Source organism: Protopterus annectens, chromosome 1.part1 (genome assembly GCF_019279795.1).
Source record: "Protopterus annectens isolate FY-2018-M chromosome 1.part1, PAN1.0, whole genome shotgun sequence".
Taxonomy (NCBI): Eukaryota; Metazoa; Chordata; order Ceratodontiformes; family Protopteridae; genus Protopterus; species Protopterus annectens.
In genome coordinates, this window is record NC_056726.1 from 1,263,895,595 (window position 1) to 1,263,921,108 (window position 25,514).

Below are 25,514 nucleotides of genomic sequence, written 5' to 3' on the forward strand. Positions count from 1 at the left end.
GGTTTCCACCTTTTCAAATGCCCAAAGTAGGACTTTTTAGTACAAACGTCAGATTTTGCAGGCTAAAACATACCCACAGCCAGTACAAAGGATAAAACTATACTTTTTTGCCTAAATAGAAGCTTATTCTTGTAGCATTTTAGTTGCTTATTCTGTATCTTATAACATTTAGGTGTTTTATATACAGAATAACTGTTTTATGCAACTATTACATAAAATATAGAAAATAATCTTGTCCTAAAATCTTAGGACATTTGCTATTTTTACAAATTTTTTGCAGGACACAACTGCCCAAAGAGGGAATGCCCCTTGCAAAGTGGGACAGGTGATAACCGTAAGTATCTCTCCATATTTTTCCTGTCTATTAATAACAAATTAGGATTTACTTCATTCAAACTCAGATATAGCAGACTCAACCATTATTAAGGTCTTCCTCTGTCAGTGTTCCACCTAATGCCTTTTACTAGAGAATCTGCAATAAAATTGAATCGCTTGTTGCATGAATGTGTTTATTTAGTTAGTTACTGGGTTAGTTCCACTAGTGGCCTCTTTTCAGGGGAGACCCAAGATGGTATTTGCACCACTAGGGGAAATTTAGTCAGGACATTGGGGAACTTCTCTTACTCCATTAAATGCACAGATAAAATTCTTTGAAGGCTGCATTAAAACTCTGATTCTTATACCTAACTTTCTGCCTAGAATCTCCACTGTGACCTTTAGGCAGCAAGGGTAAGAACATCACATTCTAATGTGGGAGTCTGTGGGAGCAGTCTAGGAAAAAAAACATCCCACTGTACTAGCTAGTAAGAGTTCTTGTGTAGGTTTTGACTCATAAATGCACAAGCTATGCAACTACTGGGCATGGCAGGAATTCAACGGTTTAACTATGAACAGCATTTCTCCAGAGTGTACATGTAAGTTTTTCAATGGTGGGAATCCATATAGGGTGAATTAGAGCTACATCACTCTGCACAAATACCCATTGCAGGTTAGTTATGCTGTGTCCAAATGGGAGTATATGAGTGTATTTATGTGCACATCTCTGTGTCACAGTGCGTGTGACAGTACTTGAAAAGTATGTCAATGGTAAGAAAGTGTGCATAAATGACTATTGTGAGTATTTCTGTGAGTAAATAAGTGTGTGTGTGTGTGTGTGTGTGTGTGTGTGTGTGTGTGTGTGTGTGTGTGTTTATGTGTATGCCTGCTTGCATGCATATATGCACGTGTATGTGATGTGTAATGGAGCACCCACATATGCTTGTTTATCCTTGTGCATGCTTGTGTGCACACGTACGCATGTGTTTGCGTGTGTCTGTGCGTGTATTTATCTGTGTGTCTGTGTCCTTGGATTGGGGTTCAGTAGCTGTTTATGGTCCTCTTAACACCTGCTCAGTGCTTGAAAGTGTACTTGTTCCAATGGTGCAGTAATGAGACTCATAGTTGCAAATTTCTAGGTTAATAATGGGATTTGGGTTTTAGGGATCAAATAACTATGAATCATTAAATGGTACTCCAGCATATCTCAGCTCATTGGTACAGGACAAGTTGCACTACAATACTATTTAATTTGAATACTAGTCCACATTTCCATTTTCCAAGTCTGATTTAAAAAAAAAACATCTCCAAAGATGAAATCCACTTTGTACTGTCTGGGGTTATGGTTTCAGTCATTACATTTTTTTTAAACACTGACATTTCCAGCATCAGATCAACAGAAAAAAAAGAAGGAAAATTTAACAAAACTATTCTGGGTCAAAAAAAGTCATACTACTTAGCCTCTGAAATAAGGAATGTAATAGGGAAGGGAATACTACTTCCCCAACTCAAATATGGCTTCCCCTTGTTACTTCCAAATTATAAAAGAATATTCTTTTATACATTACTGTAAAGGGTATTTGTTGATTTATTACCCTTACACATCTGAAAAAGCATCACTCCTCACTTTTGTCAAAAGCCAAATCAATGCCAATTCAGCTAAGTGACCTGACCTTCTCCTAGATACCTTACTCTACAAACTGTTAATAAATTAATCCTTGCCTATCTTGCCAGCAGTCTCACAATAGGAGAAAATCACTCCCAGTTACACTCACTGTCCTCTCTGCCACTACATATTCCATTCCCTGGACTACACTAAATTACCACTGCCTCTCAATATTCACCTAATCCCTGGAAAAAATTCTACCTAATATTAAAAATCTTAACACATATTCTGAATTCAGTTGTATTCAACCACCACCTAACTAAATCAGTTAGCTCTAATTATATTCTAAACAACAATCCCACGTAAAGTCTTTAACTACTAGGCAGACTGCCAACACAAACACAATTCTCATAACTATACTTCTGCTGTAACTCATCAGCACTGCATCTGAAAAAATCTTTCTTACTATTCCTCCACAATCTTACTCCACTGATAATTCACAATGTACTCTTACTGTTCCTTCATTTAACCACACCTCCTTCCACTACTGCTTCTCACTGCTCTTGTAACAGGATCTTGTCACTCCTTATGCTTTTCCCCCTCTCCCATCTCCTTACAGCTATCATCTAAGTATATAATATAAATATATTTTACTTTAAGCACTCAAATTCCAAGCCCTCAAAGACCACAACCTCAAAGCAAGGTACTTCATCATCTTATAGCCAGGCAGTCATTCAAACTCAAACTCAAATATGAGTTTGAGAAAGCAGCTGCCATTCCATGCCCAAATGTATTATTTGATTTTGTGTGAGGTAATTGTAGCTGCCTTAGGTGGGGAGGGAGGGAATTGGAGGGGGTGGGAGTGTAGATTAGTTCAGCAATTGGGAAGAGGATTTAGGTTTGGGGAGGAGTTTAGGTTTAGGCAGTGTCAGAGGATTTTTAAGCTTAGAGAGAGTAGAACCAGGTGAAGAATTTAGGATTAGGGAGTGGCAGATTAGTTTTATGTTTAGGGAGATGGAGATAAGTTTAGAGATAAGGAGTGATCGGGCAATTTAGGATTAGAGAAGAGGGGGTGTACTTTTTGATTTATGGCATGATCAGGGACTTTATGGGTAGAGATAAGGATTGAAGCTTTAGATTTAGGGAGTGATGGGGATTTTAGATTTGGGGATGGAGTTCTAGGGGTAGAGAGAACGGACTTGCATTAAGGGCTCTTCTAAGATGGCTGCACATTGACTAACAGTTTAACTTTAGCTCTCCCAGTGTGAAAAACAGAAATTGAACAGAAAAGACCAATATACATTTGTGTTTATGGGTAAATTTCAGTAACTGGCTAGTAAGTGTACAAAACTCCAAGAACTTAGAGAAACTGCAAAAAAAAATAGAAAGGTAAAGGCAATGGCAAAAGGCTAGCGAACAACAATTTATTATAATGTAAACACTTTTGTTTAGTACATTGAAAAAACTTCTTCAGTCAAACTAATTGAAATTATCAGGAAATAAATACATAAGTAAATGAATCACATGTTACCCTAAACCATCACATGATACCAAAAAAATCATATGCTACAAGAGATCACTTGTTAAAAAAAAATCACATGATCATCTTACTCGTCACACCTCCCACAACCCCAACAAACTTACCTAACCATATTAATGTTAAAAATGTAAACAATCTGTGTATGTTAAAATGTTTTATATATATATATATATATATATATATATATATATATATATATATATATATACACACATGTGTGTGTGTGTGTGTGTGTGTGTGTGTGTGTGTGTGTGTGTGTGTGTGTGTGTGTGTGTGTGTGTGTGTTAATTGTATTAACTTAAAAAAGTTCACTAAAATACTAAACATCTTGTTTTGATTAATTAAAAGCAACCATTTTTTAATTACTATCTTAATAAACTTTTCAGTTTTAATATGCATACTATGGAACATACATTGTTCAAACCAGGTTGGTTGTATGCATGTGACCTAAGTTGCCAATATAACTCCTATTGTTCTAACCTTAAAGATGTTGGACCCCCTCGCTCATCTTGTTCTACATGGCCTATGACTCTAAATAAAAACAAATGCCCGGGATGAGATGAAACGTGTTTTGCTAGGCCATTTTCTAATTTGGCCTTACTCATACAATAAAAATGTTCATAAAGGCATTCTTTCAATCTACGATCAGTCTTCCCTATATAAAACCAAGGGTAAAACTGGCATCTCACGAGGTATATTACACTACCAGAGTTGCCATTAAACCTGCCTTTAGTTTTATACTTTTGTCTTCTAATCGTGAAGGAATTCCCTACCTCTATAAATTTACAATAGGGACATGCCTCACATTTGTACATCCCCTTTTGTCTCAAAGTGACTTTTTTCTTTGATTCCAAAATGTTCTTCAAATTTTGACCTCTTTTGAAAATAAATCTGGGTCTCTGCTCCACACTACAGTAAAAAGATCATTAGATGTAATCAAACCCCAATTTTTAATCATAATTTGTTTGATACCCAATGCATCCATACTGAATGGAGTGATAAACATTGAACAAAATTCAATACTAGTCTCCTTAACCTTGTTCACCCATCCCAAATCCCTCTGTTCCATGGGAGTACTCATGTCATGCAGAATCGCTTTAAAATGTCCTGACATTCTCTTTGCTTTGACCTCTTGTGTTAACGCATTCAGTAAATCAACTAGGTATCCCCGTCTCTGGAACATACTCATCAAAAGGTCACACTCAGCGAAATAATCCAAGTTGTTAGAAACATTCTCACTGCTCTTGTTCACCTTTGACTACTGACTTTTTCTGTTGTATTGGATGAGCACTAGAAAAGTGCAAAAATGAATTTGAATATGTCTCTTTCCTGAAAATTCTAGATTTGTAACCTTTACTGACCCTGTCCTTAAACAGATCAACATCCAAATATGAAATCTGGTCTGTGGAAAACATGAGTAAAAACTAAAAATTATGTAGTACTTTAAAATAATGGAGGACCTCTAAAAACTGTTCATGTTCTCCTTTGAACATAATAAAAATATTGTCCAAATATCGTGTGTAATATTGCACTAACCAAAAATGGATTATTCTTAAACACAAACTCCCTCTCCCAATATGCCATGACTAAATTGGCAAAAGTAGCCCCACAGGGGAGACCATAGCTACCCCTTTCTCTGTAAAAAGTATTTTCCTTCAAATAAGAAAAAAATTGTTGGTCAAAATTATGTCTAACAATTCCTGTATTAAGGACATCACTTGATTGTTCACCCCTTTATTTCTTAGGATGTGACACACCCACTCAATTCCCACATCATAGGAATGACAGTATACAGGTCCTTAATATCAATTGTTACAAAATTAAGGTTGTCACTATAATCCAAGTTGTTGATATTCTCTAGGAAAGACCAAGAGTCCTTACATATTTGTTGCTCATTCTCCACAAACTTTTTCAAAAAGTTGTCTACATACTTTACCAGAGGATATATAATGGAATTCCTACCATTTACAATAGGACGCAAAGGCAGATTATCTAAATCCTTATGTATTTAAGGAATTCCGAATATTATGAGGCCTTGAGGTGCTGGCATGGAAAAATAATTGAACAACTCAATGTCAGTCCGGGCTTCAATAAACAAATCATTCAAATAGCAGAAAACAGCAACGATAAACTGAAGCATGACTTGTATCACCTTTCAGTAAAATAAAATCACATTTATTTTCAGGTAGGTAAGTGCTTTCACCACATTTCTCCACTGTAGTGCAGTCTCAGAGATGGAATATTAAAGTAGGGGGATGTGGGAGGGCATACAATTGTTACAATTTAATTTTCTTTTTTTTTTTTTTTTTGGTTATACTTGTAACCTTCAATGTTTCAAAATTCAATGTTCTGTTCTCGATGATCAGAACTTTGATGTTTTGAAATTTCAATGGTTAGAAGTGGAACCATATATATATATATATATATATATATATATATATATATATATATATATATATAACATTTTTAACATACACATATTTTTTACATTTTTAACATTAATATGGTTAGGTAAGTTTGTTGGGGTTGTGGGAGGTGTGACGAATATGATGATCACGTGATTTTTTGTAACAAGTGATCTCTTGTACCATGTGATTTTTTTTTTATATTGTGATGGCTTAGGGTAACATGTGATTCATTTACTTATGTATTTATTTCCTGGTAATTTCAATTAGTTTGTCTGAAGAAGTTTTTTGCAATGTACTAAACAAAAGTGATTACATTATAATAAACTGTTGTTTGCTAGCCTTTTGCAATTGCCTTTCTAGTTTTTTTGTTAGTAAGTGTACTGCCTGCATGCCAAGAAAAAAAGAAATATAGAACACCTATTAAAAATCAGCTACAAAAAGTGAGGAAGAAACACTGACTTGGATAGTTCTTCAGCTGATCAGAAAAAAGCAATGCAACCTCCAAACATGACTTCCAGTAAACTACAGGAAGATATAAGACAACTGCACACAGACCTGGTTAAAATAAATGAAACACTGATGGAGTATATCAACACAAACAACAAAAGGCTGGAAAAATGGAAAAAGTTTTAACCACATATTTAGATGAGGTGAGAAAGCTGCAAAAATCAGAGGTTGAAATGAAGAATAGACTGACTAAATATGAGACTGGTCAGGAAGAGATGTTTGAAAAAATAATAGAATTAGAGGACAAAGCACATAGGGAAAACCTGAGATTTTCAGCTATGCCAGAGAAACTGATAGGAACAGACTGCATTAATTTTATGAAAGCACAAATAAGCAATTGGACTTTTATTCCACAGCAGGAGTTGTTAGTTGAAATGTCACATCATGTGTATGCTCCAAACCTGACTATGAAAAAGCAACCTAGTCCTTTAATAGTAAAGATACAATCTTACCAGCAGAATGTGGGAGACAGCAGAGTTTTTGTGGATAATGATTACTCATTGTACACTAGGCAAAAGAGAAATAAATTTATTCCACTATTCAGGAAATGTCCAGATGCAGGTATGAGATTCAAACTGCTTTATTCAAGGTATTCTGCCCTGGAGGGACAAAATCATTTTTTGATGAAGTACATGCTAAGGGGGAAATACAAAACTTTGTCCAACAAAAAAGTGAGCTGTGAAACAGATGAAGCTTCTGCTTCTTGTTCTTCCCATAATAAAGACCACAGAGAGACTGTACCTGTGAAACTTTTTCCAATCTTTAAATGGAAAATGTTGGAGAAAAGGAACAGAACAATACTCTTGACTAGAAGAATCAAGAGTATGTTGGAAAAGAAGCAGAGACAGGATTTGGGAGATGGAGATGAACAGTAGTAAAACTGGGTCTATATTAGAACATCGAAGTTTCAAAACTTCGAATGTTCTAATATCAACCCCTATTCAGTGAACACTGAAAACAGTGAAGCTACAGAAAACTTAATTTTTTCCTAGGGAAAGAATTTGGTTGTCCGTTTCTGTCACTTCACTATTTTCAGTGCTGTGGTGGAAAGTTACAGGTCGGGTTCAGGTAAATGTGCAATTGGGTGCGGGTTAGGTGAGTTAGGGTTAGAGTGTGGGTTAGGTATGTGTGCAATTGTGTGCACGTGAGGGTTAGGGTGGGGTAGGTGAGTTAGGGTTAGGGTACGGGTGAGGTGAGTGTTTGAGTTAAGGTAAGTGAATAGTTAGTGGTGTATGTACAGTTTAGTGTAGGGCTAGATGCAACATTTTAGGTGTATGCGGGTGGATTGCTGTTTGGTGTGCTTATGTTGTGTGTATGTGTTTTGGAACTGCAAACTTTTTCCCTAGGAAAAAAATTGCTGTTCTGCATGTTCGATGTTGTATGCATTCACTGAATAGGGGTCGATATTAGAACATTCAAAGTTTTGAAACTTCAATGTTCTAATATAGACCTATAAAATCAGTAACTTATACAATAATTATATTTGTGAAATGTGACAGAGCAAGAAAATCTGGAAATATTGGACTTTTTCAGAATTTGTTGAATTTTGGGGGAACTCTAAAGTATATGCCCTATTTCATGTCTTCAATATTCAGAAAAATGCTATGGGGAGGGAAAGAGAGAAGATAAAGTTAACTGTAAGCAAAAGTTTTTTTTATTAGCAGTAGTATTTTTGGGGTGTATGGTTTTCTTTGCATGCAACAAAGTTAAGTTTTCTCAGTTATTTTTAAGTTTAGTGGAAATTGTAAATAGGTGCTGCTGTTTTTTTTTTTTTTTTTTTTACTTTCTTTCTCCCTTCTCACTTTCTTCTTGTTCGGTTTTAAGAAATGTAGGTAGTGCAATGCAAAAAAAAAGGCTGGCTAAACAAGCATGACAAAAGAAAAATTAATGTGCTTTTTCTCATTCTTGCATGGAGAATGACTTGATTAAGGACCTTAGATTTATTTAGTAACATGTTTTAAGAGAACGTAAGTAAATGAAAAAGAATATTGAATATTATGAGGCGTTTCCAGCAACTTTATGTATGCTTAGTAGCAATTCTGCATCTGGCCATCATGTCTCCATGGAAAGAATCTGTTAAAAGAAGTTGGCCGTCTGGTTATCTTGTCTCCATGGAGACAATCTGATAAAGAGAAGTTGGTTACAGTCTGGTGGAGAGTGATTGGCTGGGAAAAAAAAGAATAGAAAAACTGTTAGGAGATAATGTTCTCTGAAAGCATTGAGGGTTTTTCCCTTCTGGGAGAGCTATAAATATAAGACAAAACCAGGTAGCACTTAGTAGAAGCACAGACTACACTATGCATTTTAGCATGGATAGCTTTTGTTAACTCAAGTCTGTGTGTGTGGCTGTCAGTTTGGGGCACTTGTTCCTATTATGAGGGTGAAACTTTAATATTTGATGATGTACATAGTTTTGTGTTAGTATTAAATTAATAGGTTTTGGGGGTACTGGAGTTTGTGTTTCTGTTTAAGGGCTTTCAATAAAACAAAAAATGTTATTAGATGTGACATTGGTTCTAATGGATATAACAAGAAACAGCCAGATAAAAGTTCACCCTGCCAAACAGTGTATGCAGGTAACACAAAAGATGGACCTAGACATTTAACAAAAAAGGTGTTATACATAAAAGGTGGGAATAATAACTTTTTAATACAATGATGCTTTCCGTAATGTCTTTAAATGTCAGTGGCCTCACAGATGAATACAAAAAGAAAAAAAATGTGAACTACTGTATATTAACAATGTAGAGTGCAAATAGCTATATTACAGGAGACACACTTGGAAAGAGCTGAACATGTGAATTTGATAAAGAAAGGTTTTCAGGATGGTTATTCAGTGGAATATCTAGGACAAAGGAAAAGATGAGTACTTACATTAATTGCAAGAGAACTCCAATAGTGATAGAAGAGGACAGAAAGATAATAATGGCAGATTTGTGGTGCTAAGTGGCTACTGACAAGAGAGGATGATTACACTGGCATGCATTTTTATTTCATCTGAAACTGCTATAATGGAGCTTAAGAAAATTCTGGGAGAAATAACCATTTTTCACCAAGGAATATTATTTATAGGCAGGGACTGGAATTTTGATTTGCAGCAGTGAAGATGTATCTGGGGAGCCCAGAAGGCAAAGTATAACAAAGGAGGGTAGATTTTTGAAGACATTTATGAAAATATTTGGCATGGAAGGATCAAATTCAGTAATAGGAGTTTGGAGTGAATTTACATATTATTCCCCAAGATATAAAAATGGGATAGGTCAGACACAATTTATATTTCACAGGAACATACACATTTAATTGAAGGTTTTGATAAGTACCCAATAACTATTTCAGATCATGCGCAAATAATAGTTAGAATAAAACACAGGGTAATGAAATAAAAATGAGACACTGGTGCTTTCCTACCTAACTGATGAAAAGAGAGGAATTTAAGGAATGGGTAGTGGAGATTATTCAGGAGCTATTCAAAAGGATAGAAATTACTTCTGAAAATATAGCTAGGGAGAAGAAAAAACGAAAAAAAAGAAAGGGAGCTATGTTTAAGAAGTAACAATAATTATTTAGAGGGACTGACAAATGTTAAAGTGTTGCAGAACAGGGGGAGTCTCACAGAACAAGAAGAGGATCAACTGCAGAATGCAGAATGCTAAGCAGAAAATAAGGGATTACCTCGATATACACGAGTTTAGAAAGATTGTTGATAAGCAACTGTTTTTTGATAATAATAGTATAGAAAAAAAACTTTTGTCACAACAACTCAGGCAAGAGAAAGTAGAAAGGGCTGTCGACAAGCTTAGGGAGCCTATAACAAGGACGGTAACAGGAGATGCTGTAGAGGTATTAGAAATATTTCAGAAATTCTATGAAAATCTGTATAAAGCAGAAAAATATGGAAATCAAGAAAAGATACAAATGGAAATGTTTATGCAAGAATTAAATTTGCCAAGGTTAGAGGTAGATGAGACTGAATTACTAATGGTTAAGTTAGACTGAGATTAGATAAAAATGGCTAGGTACAACCAATCTACATGAAAGTACCCAGGAATTTATGGTATTCCTGTAGAAGCTTGGAGGTTAGGAGGGAAAAAAAACTGATGAAGATGTGGAAGATTTTATCTAACCATATTTTAAGAGGAGAAGTACCAACATCCTGGAAGAAAGCAGTGGCAGCTGTATTACCTAAAGAGGGTGAATATCCATCAGATCCAGCTTCATACAGGCCCATTTCAATACAAAACCATGATTATAAAGTGTTCATGTCTATAATGGCTAAAATAAATGGCAAAAGTGATGCTAAAATTGATAGATACAGATCAATGTGTTTTTTAGAGGGGAGGCAAACATTTGACAACAGTAACAGAACACTGGTGATCCAGAGGGCAGCAGAATGTAAGAAAATTCCATTGTTGTTGGTGGGTCTTGATGCAGAGTAAGCATATGACAGAGTAAGCTGGGACTTTATGAACAGGGCAATGGAAGCATTTGCATTTCCTCAAAAAATTATAAGGTTGATTAGGAGGATATCTGAGGGATCAGAGGTGAAAATTAATGTGGGTGGGGTCCTCTCTGATAATTTCTGCTTGAGTGGAGGCACCAGGTGGGGTGTCTTCTTTCCTACTTATTATTGCATTATATTTAGAACTATTGTCAAAGAAAATAAGAGACTCTAAAATTCAAGGATATAATTGATATGTTAGTCAAGAAAAGCTGGCTCTATTTGCAGATGATAATATTTTATACCTGACAAAATCAGAAAGAGACATTACAGTGTTGTGGAACATTTAGAGATAGTTAAAATCTTTTCAGGATGCAAAATTAATGGAGTTAAAACAAAGGCAACAGAGGTAAATTATGTACCCACATACAAATTGCTTCAGCAATATCTAAATTTTGGGGACATGATAAAATTAAGTATTTAAGATTATAGATTAAAATGATTCTGGTGTGGCAGCTAAGGATATGTGAGAAGAGACTAAACAAAAGCTAATACAAAAACTGAGAAAATGGAAGCTTTGTTATATGGATATGAATAGTAAGATACAAGCAATTAAAATGTTTTTAGGCTCATTGGGTCAGGCATATTTTTATCAACCAGAGGAGAAGTTGTGGATAGCAATTATTAAAGAGCTAAAGGACTTTATCTTGGAGGGGAAGACAGCAAGAGACAAGTGAAATAAACTGATCTTTCCAGTAGAATAGGGTAGAGTGGGGTTACCCGATTTGAACGGGTATTTCAGAGCTACACAGTTAAGGCTCCTAAACATAGCACAAGCATTATAATTCAAAGCGGAAAGGGATGATGATGATGATGATGAAACAGGGGGGGGCTCAAGAAACAAGGAGAGACTGGGATTTTGGATGCAGGTCTTTAAGGAGAATAACAATAATCATACAAAATATTATATCTATAAAGTAGCAGAAATTATCCTAAGAACTAAGCCAACACGGGAATGGAGAAGGCGATTCAGCCAATAGGGATGACTGCAATTAAATATAAAGACAATAGGCAAGAGGAGGCTGGAATGTATTGGAGAAAACTGGCAAAGGAACCAAGTTATTTGGAGGAAGTAACTAGAGAGAGAAAGGTGATAGAATGTGAAGAGACCAAGAATTTATTTGAACTGCAGGTTAGAGATTGGGTCCTAAATGAAAGACCAGAACTGGTGGAGTTTTTAATAGAATCTAGAACAGAAGTTACCAATCCTCAGATGAGATTAGAAAGGAATGGGAAGAAAGATTGGATAAGCAATTCACAAAGAAACAATATGAGGATATATGTTTGTCTCCCAAATATGCAACACATTCTAGAATATAAAAACAAAAATAGTTCACTATACTACAAAGGACCCCAAACTGTATTAGCGTAAAAAAATGTTTTAATCTCTGCTTTTGTACAAACACTTCATCAGAAAAAATGATCAAACAATACAACTGGTTAATATGCATTGATCAATTAACCATAATTAAAAACAATCAACAATTTTATCTCATTAGTTTCCTTCTTGCTAAAAACATTTTATGTTAATATGTTCACTCAAACCTGGGGGAACATCAGCACACAAACGTATCTGCCAACACACTTCTCTAATTTCAATTTCATTTCTGAAGTTGCCCCCTCTTATATCTATTGTTACTTTTTCAAGAACTGTAAACAAGAGCTTACTAAAATTCTTACATACTTTTGAGTGCTTATAAAGCGCATTGTTTACATCTTTATTCTTAACGGCCCTTACATGTTCTTGAATCCTGTCTCTCAGCCTTCTTGTAGTCATACCTACATCAAATGAATCACAGGCTGAGCACAGGGCAAGATAAACCACTCCAGAAGTGATACAATTATACCTTTCCTTAAAATGTATGTTGTAATTTAAATGAGGCAAAATCACAAAAGTACCTTCATGTATGAATCTACAGCTAGAACAACCATTACACTTATAAGTCTCTTTATTTTTACTACTAAAAGCAATGGGAATTCTAGTATCTGATTTTTCAAGCATTTGTTTAATACTACATTTTAATGTTAACAAATTGTGGCTTATTTCCCAAAGCCTGACTTAACTCTCTATGACTGTTAATAATCTGCCACTTTTGTGTTATAATATTCCTGGTGTTAAATGTGTCTACTGACATTTCTAAACAACACCAAGGAAAATCACTGGGAATATCCACCTCATTTAATTTGCTAGGTTATCCATTCTTTAAAATAGGTGGAAAAAGAGTTTTCCTTTTACTGGAGACTTCAGTTGCAGCCTGATGTAATGGTTCTATAGGGTATCCCCTTTCCACAAATAACTGAGTAATAAACATCAGTTCTGTTTGAAAGATACTATCATTACTAATCATACATGATGCCCTTATAAATTGCCCTCTAGGAATGTTACATTGCATGTAAGTAGGATGGTTACTAGTCCAATGTAAGTAGCTATTAGAAAAAGTTTATTTTCTAAAAATATTAATATTAAAACTACCACTCAAAGGGTCATGTAAGTTCAATGTCCAAAAAGTTAATTTTGTGACCTACAAAACCTAATGCAAAAGACAAAAACTCAGAAGTTCTATTTAAACTGCCCATGAAAGCTTCAACATTAAATTGACCCTTTATGATAAAAAACAGGTCATCTACAAACCTGTTATAAAATAAAATGTCCATGTAACCTATAATGTTCAGTAACTGTTCACATTCCCACTATCCTAGTACCAGACTTGCATATGCTGCGGCTACACTAGCCCCCATCGCAACACCCTTATTTTATTTATAATATTTTTCGTGAAAAAAGAAAAAAAAATGTTGTTCAATATAATTTCTAATAAATTACAATTAATATTTACTTGTTCAGTTGACATATTACTATATTTGCTTAAATAACTTTTAATACTTTCAATTCCTTCCACAGTGGGAATGGAAGTAAACAAACAGACTATGTCCACTGTAACTAAAGTAAAAACTTCTCCATTACCTGGTATTTCCAGTACAAAATTTCTGACATGGTTCAAAAAATCCCATGAATCATGACAATATGAATTTAATTTCTGAACTAACAGGTTTAAAATGGTATCTAAATAAATAGAAATACCTTCAGTAATGCTACCTCCTGTTGACACTATAGGTCTGAAAGGGGGGTTGGCTTTGATCTTTGTGAATTTTAGGTATCCCAAACAGGATACCTATATGTGGATGTTTAGTAAAGAAATAATTGTATAAAACTACATCAGTTTCTTTATTTAAAACCATGCTATCCAATACTGAATATAACTGTTTATATTTACCATGAATATCACTTATTGTTACTTCTTGGTATTCATTTACTTTCTTCAGCATTGTTTCAGTACTTGTATAATAATCTTCCACATCCATTATCACTAAGCCACCCCCTTATCAGCTTTCATAAATCTTAGATTTTTTTTGCATCACATAGCTCTTTAAGTGCTTTGTACTTGACATTTGATAAATTAAAATAAGGTTTGACATTTTTTTTCACTCAATAAGGACCTAATGTCCCTTTCACAAAATGCTTCAAATTGTTTGATAGTAAAATGCAATGTCGGATTAAAAGTAGTAGGTCTGTTTAGGCAACAACCACTATCTATTACTGCCACATCCTTAAGAATAAAAGCTAAATTTAACTTCCTAGTATACATTTTAAGTTTCAATATTGTCTTAGTAAAATTTGACCGATGGCTCGGTATATAACCTAAGCCCATCTTTAAAACTTTACAATGATGTTCATTCAAAGTAAATTTATTTAAATTAAACAGCTTTGATTATAAAAATCATTAACTACTTTGCCTTTACCTTGTTGCGAGTACGAGCTCTGTTTTGAGCTTCTGGAGACACCTGCTGACTCATTACAGCTGCCCCCACCTTCTCTAAGTTTTTTGAATGTTCAATTGCCCCAAAATTGTCCAGTTCTCTAACACTGTCCTTGTTAGAGGTAGCACTTGTATTTCTTGCCTTTAAAAATTCTTCATTACTGTTCCTAAAGTCAGCCGATGTTTGTTCCACTCACATTTGAACAGCCGTTCCGCCCCTATTAGTTGATGTCATCACAGCATGAGCGTATGATTAGTTAACCTCTCTAAACCCTTTTTGATGCTGGTTAAAAGGGTGATGCTGCTCAACAAAATGAGTTTGTACAGTTTTATAATTGTTGTTTCTATTAACTTTCTTGTTATGACCAGTAGGAAAAACACAGGCAGTTCTGTTAGCATAAGCCACACGATCACACTCCAATTTCTTCATTTTATGCTCAGCAACAGTCTTTTCATAATGATCTACTGTAGTAAGCATTCGCTCATACTGAGCTCTAACTTCAATTGAACTAGTGAGCACCTCTTTTAATTCAGCATCCCAAGTCTCTAGCTGAATTTTAAGCTCACTAAGTAAATTATTATTCTTTTCAATAATGAGCCTTAAAAAGTCCAAGCCCACTTTATTAAAAAAGGAAACGAGCTCAGTAAAGAAAAAAATCTTCATGTTTTACTCCATTAGAGACTTTGGAGATACATAAACCTTTCGGTACTACTTGCGCTGAAATACAAGATTCAAAGTAATGGTTTTCCAAGCTTACTGCCTGATATTTTTTCAAACTTCTTTCCATTTTAGCAAGAATTTCCTCCACATTCACATCATATTCTGGTTCATCAATAACTTCACTGGTCATAATAAATGGATTATATTCAGAATTAAGAACAGCATTTACATCACAATAATTGTATTTTATAAAATTGAAGCCCCCTGTTGTTATTTCTAACAGGGAAATGTTTTACTGTTTCAGCTTCATCAAAAGAATCACTCAAAAGTTCAGAAAAATTGTTCTGTTGGGTTTTACCACCTTGTACCTGTCTCAAACAGACCAACATCTTCCTCTGGGTTTCTTGTGTAGAATTCAGTAGGTCTATTAAAGTCTTGTCCTGGGTACCAGGAATAGAATGCAACGACATCTCTAATAAAGGATCCTCTGCTTGGCCAGCCATCAGTGTAACCAAACCAATAACAAAAAAAATCACTTTAGGAGCCAGTGAACATAAACCAACTAAAAACAAAAAATAGTTCACTATACTATAAAGGACCTCACATTGTATTACTGTAAAAAATGTTTTAATCTCCTCTTCCATACAAACACTTCCTCAGAAAAATCTTATCAAACAATACAACTGGTTTGTATATATTGATCAATTAACCATAATTAAAAACAATCAACAATTTTAACCCTTTAGTTTCCTTCTTGCTAAAAAACATTTTATGTTAACATGTTCATTCAAACCTAGGGGAACATCAGCAACGCAAACTTATCTGCCAACACTCTTCTCTAATTTCAATTTCATTTCTGAAGTTACCCCCTCTTCTATCTATTGTTACTGTTGTTACTTTTTCAAGAACTGTAAACAAGAACTTACTAAAATTCTTAAATACTTTTCAGTGCTTATAAAGTGCATTGTTTACATCTTTATTCTTAACAGCCCTTACATGTTCTGTTAAAGTATTATTTCTAACAGGGAAATGTTTGTTTCAGCTTCATCAAAAGAATCGCTCGAAAGTTCAGAAAAACTGTTTTGTTGGGTTTTATCACCTTGTACCTGTCCCAAACGGACCAAAATCTTCCTCTGGGTTTCTTGCATAGAATTCAGTAGGTCTATTAAAGTCAACTGGCAGATTATTAACAGTCACAGAGAGTTAAGTCAGGCTTTGGGATATAAGCCACAATTTATTAACATTAAAACACTTAGTATTAAACAAATGCTTGAAAAATCGGATACTAGAATTCCCATTGCTTTTAGTAGTAAAAATAAAGGGACTTATAAGTGTAATGGTTGTTCTAGCTGTAGATTCATACATGAAGGTGCTTTTGTGATTTTGCCCCATTTAAATTACAATATAGATTTTAAGGAAAGGTATAGTTGTAACACTTCTGGAGTGGTTTATCTGGCCTTGTGCTCAGCCTGTGATTCATTCTATGTATGTATGACTACGGGAAGGCTGAGAGACAGGATTCAAGAACATGTAAGGGTTGCTAAGAATAAAGATGTAAATAATGCACTTTATAAGCACTCAAAAGTATGTAAGAATTTTAGTACGTTCTTGTTTCCAGTTCTTGAAAAAGTAACAATAGATAGAAGAGGGGTAACTTCAGAAATTAAGTTAAAATTAGAGAAGTGTGTTGGCAGATAAGTTTGTGTGCTGATGTTCCCCCAGGTTTGAATGAACATGTTAACATAAAATGCTTTTTAGCAAGAAGGAAAGTACAGGGTTAAAACTGTTGATTGTTTTTAATTATGGTTACTTGATCAATATATATAAACCAGTTGTATTGTTTGATCAGATTTTTCTGATGAAGTACTTGTATGAAAGCGGAGATTAAAACATTTTTTTACGCTAATACAGTTTGGGGTCCTTTGTAGTATAGTGAACTATTTTTGTTTTTAGTTGGTTTATGTTCACTACCTCCTAAACTGATTTTTTTGTTTAAAATCTAGAATAGTTAGGATTTTTGCTTGGAAATGTTTACAGAGATATTTTATTTGCCAAGTATACTCCACAGAATTTTAATCTCGGGTAGACTGCAAATGTTCGATGTGTGATGGGGAAGAAAGAGATAATTGGGAATATATTTTCTGGGAGTGCAGTAAGTTGGTGGACTTAAGGATTCCCTGCAGGATGCACTATCAGAGATGTTGGGTGAGCAGATTGGTGTAATGAGGAGATGATTTTTCAGAACTATAATACAGTATCGGAATTGCCTAGACATGGTAAGGTCTTGTTGTCTCTATAAGGCCTTGCTGTCTCTAATTATGGTGGTTGCCAAAAAAGCAATTACTAGAAAAATGAAATCAAAATCTAAACCATCTATACTAGAAGTAATGAATCTATATAGCAATAGAGATAAAACAACTGGAATTGAGATGTTTACAAAAGGGTAGGAGCAAACTGCATAGGAAAAAAATGGGAACTGTGGGACCAATACATGCAGGGGAGGAATGAGGTTTAAAAGAGGCAGTAGGACTTAAATGAGCTATGGAATGTTTGACTGAAATGATTGGGTAGATTATAAGTGATGTATATTGTTTGGAACTGGGAGTGTGTTAGTATGGTTTGTGATGTAAAATTATTGCAACTAGGATTGTGTTAAAAGCTGGGTGGGTGATTTAGGATTAGAGCTAGGACTCTGGTAGGGTTATTCAGATATGTAGCATAGGATGATGGAAGGGCTAAGAAATTATAGGAGATCAAGTTATTGGACATAGAGCATTTGTCTTTCTGATCTGCAAAAAAGTGTGTCACAAGCTAATACCATGCAAGCATTTATAGTAGACCTATGTAAATAATATTAATGTAACCTGACCTGCAATCTTCAATGAAATTATATACATATTTATACTAATACTGTATAATTTGTTAGTCTTGACTGTCTCTTCTAATTGTCAGTTTCTCAATCCTATATGCAAACTGTCAGCCTGCATACTACTGAATGTATTGAATTTCTACTAATTGTGTTTTGTATTAAGTTACCACAGGAAGAGTGTGAAAAACGTCCATTTGGATCCATGGCCTACCCTGGTAAACAGATTCAAATAAATAGATAGGTAGACAGATAAACAGATAATTGAGATTGTCAGTAGGATCTGAAAGACACCATGTTAAGGAAATACTTGCACTCCCATATTCTGCAAATTGGTAAATCTTGCTGCATTTAAATATATAAGACAAGCTGTTTTGCTAAAGTTGACAACTGTAGTAACTAAGATGGAAACAATGTTATTAACAAACCTGATAGTAAAGGAAGACGCTGGCATCCTTAAGAGGCAGTTCTAAAAACCACAAGAAAAGGTCACCATAGTCATTATCAGCTAGTTATTATTGCCCTGGTGTGTGTAACAGGAGGGTAAGTACTAGATAATCTGAATAAAGGATCCTGTTAAAATGCAGTAAATGTTATTATGATTAAGGAAATCGTAATAAGATCAACTATGCATTTTCCACAATGGATTCTCTTGGTCCATTTTTTTTTTCCTTTTTTTTCTCTAAGTCCTTCTTCCTGCCATAACTACCAACTATTGAGCCCCTGCTCCCCCCTCCTATTAGCTCAGCTCAACCATTCCCCAGTCTTGGACACTTTGCAGTAAGGGTGAAAGTGGGATGGGATGGGATGGGAAGGCAACATGCAGACAGCTTTCCTTCTGCCACTGCTAACATGCAAACCTCCAACTGCTTGGAAAAAAGCTGACCATTGTGGGACCACCATATCTCCCCCAAGATTGATAAGTTGACAAACAGTCCTCACTCCCATCCTGCCTGTCCAGTTGTTCCAGCACCCAAGCCACTATTTACATTTGAGTCATCTGGGTCACATTCAGGACCTTTTTCTCTCAGTACCACAGAGCCTGAAATTCTGTTTATCTTTGTCCCTGAACCCCTGGTTTGTCTAAGTACAGTCATCCTTTTATGTATTGCTTTATATTTTAAGGTGCTTTATTTTATTTAATTTTATTTTATTTATCCTTTAACTACCAATAATTAAGCCACAGGTACACTCTCAATATTTTCTGCATCTCTGCTCCCGTGCCTTACTATACTCGTACCTTAGTGTTAAATTACATGCCTTAACCTTGACTCCTGCTGTTAGCTGTCTGCTGATAAATGTAATGATAATTGTTGGGAATAGGTGGTAAACTTGAGCTGACTTCCTTCAGTGCTGTCACCTTTACAGCTAAAATGTTGTTCGATATTTGCAGAAAATATTGATTTGTCTAAAACTTTCTGTGAAACATTTCAATCAGCAGTCACACAGAAAAAAAATCCTCAGTATGACCCTTATGCACCATCCTTGTCTCATAGATAATGTCATGCTGAACCTGGAAATGGTTAATCATTATGGCCTCTACATATTCTCCTCATTATATAAAGAATGTTATTAGGATTTCACTCCTACAGTCCGATACATCATAAATAAAAAATAAAACAGTTCATATGAATGTAACATTTAAAGCAAAGAAACAACTGTAACTAATTTAAAGAACAAGAGTAATAAAAAGCAAAGTGCTGTAAAACAAAGGAATATTCACAGCAGTATGTAAGAAACATTGGCATGATAAATTATACGTTACCATGTGTGGGCAACCAAAAATAATAGCAAGAACCAATAAAAAAGATGAGGCCCGCAGCAGATTCCTAAAGAACGTGCATGTGTTTGCAATAGATATAACCACAATCAGTTAGGAATCTATTAACGTATGTAATGCAGCAATAACATAAAAGAAACATACATAATCTTAGTTACGAGACCAACAAGGTGACAGTTAAGCAAGGATTACATTCAGAAATGCTCATCTTTCAAGTAATTCGGGGGTAGTTTTAAGAAAGTTGACTTGTTTGATATGGCATGGAAGAAAGTTTCATCATGCCACAGATACCACATTTGTAACATTTAGTGCATACAGAGCAAAAAAATGATACCAGAGTGCAGATTACAATAAGCAAGAAGTACTTTAAACAGGGTGCAGAGTGTGTTTCAGTAGCTATAATATGTCTAAATATAAAAACATGAAATCTAATGGCAGATAAAGATATCCTGAACCATACACTCCATTCATACCATGTTCTACTGGATGAGTTAAGGACTGTAGTTAAGCAAGAGCTTGAAATTTCCTTTCCTAAAATTATTAAATTCGCCTTTCCAAAAATCCTTCTAGTCTCCATCCAGTTCAACATACATGTCTCTAAAGGAGTTTTTTTTTTTTTTTATCTCTCAACTATTTTCTTTTAAAAGTACATTCCCCTTGTTTTCTCATAGCCATTCTCATGTAGATTCAGATTATTATATTGTATCAGTACATGTTTATTTCCTGGAATATATTTGCCTCATGGACTTTAATTATTCTTCTGAGGTTCTCATAAGCTGCTGTCAAAGTTCTCTTCCTTAATTTCTTCAAATGTTTTGCATTTTTAATACTGTAAAAGGAATGTACCACATAACTTAGGGTATGATTAGAGTTCACGAAATTAGTATTGCTTCAATCTTTGGTATTTGCGAAAATACTATTCTCTGCACCCACATTGTACTTAGAACTGCATCCTTCTGCAGTTCATTTCCTTTCACTGTGGCAAACACTTCAGCACATATGATTTTTTTTTTTAGTTCCCAGTGCACATTCTGCTTTGTTTTGTTGCCATCCTCTTAATTGCTTTATTTGTCTGTCATTATGGATATAAGTGAATATAAAAGGTAAGTTGGTGATAAAAGGAGCTTGAAATAGTTGCATTCTTCCCACACTGCATTGCATCTTCATAAAGGTACATCAGTTTTCATTTTTTAAAATGCACAAACAGCTGGCAACTTCAATTATAGGTCTGATTAAGTAACAATGTATACAGAGTGACAATGACTTCCTTGATTTTAGAAGAGAAACCCTCAGCAGTTACGTGCAAAATGTGGAATGATTTCCCAAATATGGTCGACACTTGATGGTCAAGTGCTTTCAATGCAATATGATGCAGAGAGTTTTTGCCTACTGAAGGAGATGATGCTACATTTCATGACGTTTAGTTTGAGACCTTTTTCAATGCATCAGGAAATGCATGGGTTCGTGAAGGGCCGATCTTGTCTCCTGAACCTGATTGACTTCTTCGAATCAGTCTCCAGAGCCATGGACAAGGGTAAGGTGGTCCACACAGCCTATCTGGACCTTGCCAAGGCCTTTGACACCAGACCCCAATCTGGAATCATAGATAAATTTACTAAGTTGGGCATTAATCCCTATGTCACCCAATGGGTTGCTAACTGGCTTACTGACAGAACCCACACTGTAAAAATAGCCAACTCCAAATCCAGCTCCAGACAAGTGACAAGTGGAGTACCTCAGGGTTCAGTCCTGGGACCACTCTTGTTTGGCATCTACTTCTCTGAAGTACAGGCCAACATTAAGGGACTCTGGCTAACAAAGTGCGCAGATGACTGCAAACTGGGAGCCATTATTGAATCCCCAAATGATGTAGATACTCTACAAAAGGGCCTTACAGAAACAGATGCTTGGTGCCAGAGCCATGGGCTCAAGCTCAATGCCAAGAAATGTATAGTTATCCCCTTTGGGAAAAAACATGTATCCATGAATTACCATATAGGTGGCAGTACACTTAACACTGAAAGTGTGATAAGAGACTTAGGGACACAGGTGGACAGTGGTCTCACCTTCGATAACCACATTGCCACAACAGTCAGGAAATCCTTCTATGTGGCACATCTCATCACTAAGGGCTTTTCATCCAGAAAAAAGGAGGTCATTGTCCCACTGTACTCATCCATCATTAGACCCATTATAGAATACAATTCCCCATTTGGTATGTACCTCTCAAGACATCTGCAACAACTGGAAAGGCCGCAGAAATACATCACTAAAAGAATCACAGGCCTAAAGCAGATGCCCTACACTGACCGCCTTAAAAAACTCCAGCTACACTCTGTCGCATATCGTCTACTCAGAGGCGATCTCTGCTTAACATACAAGGCCATGTCAAACCCAGAGCTGTTGGACATGCTACACTTAAAGAAATCCCAATCCCTCAGAGACACACTCTCCAGGGATCTAAACCTTGTCATCACAATAAACAAAACATGCTGGAGGGATAGGTTTCTGACCCAGAGACTCCCCAGACTCTGGAATAGATTGCCCATACATTTCAAGCAGAGTGCCTCTTTGGCCCTCTTCAAAAGGAACCTTGATGATTGGATGGGAGAAAGGAAATTCAAGAAGAAATAAGTCCAAATGGTGAAGCAAAGGCAATAGTTCAATAAACTGGTTTGAATACCTTTAATTCAATCGAAACAAACAAAAACTGTGACACAAGTGCTTTCACTCGGACTCTTCCGAGCTTTTTCAAGTGAGACAATAAAAGCTTTCAAACAGAGTACTTAAATACTCAGTTTATTTAACCAGTTTATTGAACTATTGCCTTTGCTTCACCATTTGGACTTATTTCTTCTTAGAAATGAAATTCACCCCAGGGATCACGTCAGTCGCCCTGCTAGACTGGGGTCCAGGGAAGTAAATAGTGTGGGAAGAAATAGCCAGGGAATTGTTATGGAGGGCTTGTATAAGCCCTAGGGCTGATAGCCTAGTACCAACCTATGAACCTATGAGCTATTAATTTAGTTTATTCATTTTGGAGGGTACATGTATCAAAGGGCATTTCACAACCCCACTCAGCTTGTAGTAATTAGTAAACTTTGTTAATCAGATATCTATGTCATCAGCTTGGAGGATTGAAAAATAAATTCCAAACAAAAGGGGGCCTAACACAGATCCCCTGAAGGACCCCATGGGCAGCACCCACTCATGCAATGTGCATTCTGTACTTAAGCTGAATGGCTATCAGTCTTACCTTGGAGACATTTATGTTTGAGGCAAACAAATTATAAACAAAGGTTGTTGTTGTTGTTGTTGTATCTTTCAGCTTATCCTGGTTAGGGGTCACCACAATGGAACTCTGGTCCGCTAATGTTTGGTAGTGGTTTTTACGTGCAGAGTTACCAGCCCTGACGCACACCCTTCAACGAAGGCACACTCATTCACGCATGCCTCCACTCAGAAGACGCTCTAGCTGAGAATCAAATGGCACAACGTCTTGCTGTGAGGTGACAACGCTACCATAGCACCACTACCGCAGGTCTATGGTGCCAAATATCCTGGTCAGATCAAGGTTGGGCAGCATGGATGATGCAAAGACTGTCTAAGTAACCTTCTCAAAGAGGCTGACAAGATTCAGCAGGCAGGACCTGCCTTTTACAAAAGCTGAATTGCAGTGGATCTAGTGTAGTTAGGTTGTTGATGTAATTTATGTGGTCAATGATGACAGCTTTATAGACAAGACTCATAAGGCTGATGGGTCCATTGTTGCCTAGGTCTGTAGGAGTGCGGCAGGATTCAGGAACATAACCTGCAAGGCTTAGGTTAAACAATTTGAGGAGGGGGTAAAGGAGTACACTCTTAACACCATTTATTAGACAACCTAGTATGTTTTCTGGACACATGCAGGAAGTGTTCCTGGTCTTTGATAGTATTTGGGGATGGTATGAGAGGTGATGGTACTTCTAGAGTAGAAAATTGCTGTAAACTTACAAGCCAGTATTTTTGCAATATCTTTAAGATTTGAATGGCAGGTTCTGTTATGAGGAAGTTAAATGAAGAACTCAGAGTTATTTCTTATTTTTCTGATATAACTGAAGGACTTGTAATTATCCTTTTCTTCAGTTGCTAGTCTTAATTTGTGTGATGTTTTACTGGTCTTTATAGTTGCTTTCAGTTTCTTAGAGAGGATTTTAATACTATTTGGATGCTGTAAGGTTGTAGCTCTATTACATAGTTTAAGGATTTTTTTCCTTCTGTCCTACAGTTTGTTTATAATTGACCAGGATAGTTTATTTTTGAATTGAATACCATATTTGGTGTTGGAAGGGACTGTTACATTAATGAGTTTGCAGATGTCTCTACAATGAAAGCACTTAACTGAATACACTGACCATAATGTTAGTTGTTTTTATGGAGTTTAATTAAAATCTTGTGTATGACTGTGGATTACTAGTCATGGATTTATTTTTAGATTATATCATACAGTTATACAAAGTCTTTAAAGAATGTGTGTTTGTAGCTGAGGTAGTACAAGTTTTAAGGGTAAAGGTAACCAGACCTCTCAATCAATCGGGGACAAATTTCAACAGAATCAGGGACAAGTCAAGAAAAAATCAGGGACAATCAGGGACACTTAAAATATTAGTGCTATTAACTTGAAACATTGACAGAATCAGAGCGTATGAATTAATACACATTTTCTGAAGTGAAAGAAGTCTATAACTTTTCATTATTGTCATTATTCATTAAGGGTAATTCACCACCTTTCCTCCAAAAGTCACTAGTTTTAGGAGGGATTAAGAGGGACAGAGCTAAAATTTGAGTCAAAATCAGGGACGTCCCTGAAAATCAGGGACAGTTGAGAGGTATAAAGGTAACCAGATTTTGATCGGAATTTATGAATGAAGGGCTGGCCATGGGAAGAGAGCAGACAGGGGCCAAGTTTGTGAGTATTATGTTAAGAATGTTTTTGCATCTGGTCAGTTTGAGGGCAAGCTGATCAAGTGTGTTTTTGTTTACCCAGTCCAAGAATCGCTGGGCATACCCAACATTGGAAGTGTAGGTGCTCCAATCAATGGAAGGATAGCTGAAGTCACTAAGAGGTAAAGAGCCAATGCATTTAGGGATATTCTCTATGAATGCTGGGAATTTATCATGGTAATCTGTATTCATGTATGAGATCAATAGCAGGCTTTAAGCTGGAAATTAGATTTTTTGAAGGCGAGCTGGAGTTCAGTAAGCTCACTTGAGGGTCTCTGGTATCCATTTTGAAGGGATATTTTCCCTGATGTGTGCCTATACTCCATCACCATTACCAGTTAGTCTGAAGGAGTGGTTGGCACAAGGCTCAGGAATGGAAGAGGTGTTCTCTGAAGATTAGAACCCTGTCTCAGTAACAATGCGTACATGGACGCAGACCAATTATGGAAGTGCCTCAAGGTCAGGCAATTTATTGTTAAAACTCCTGATATTGAGTGGAGTCCCCTTAATAGCATACAGTTTGGGATTTGAGGTG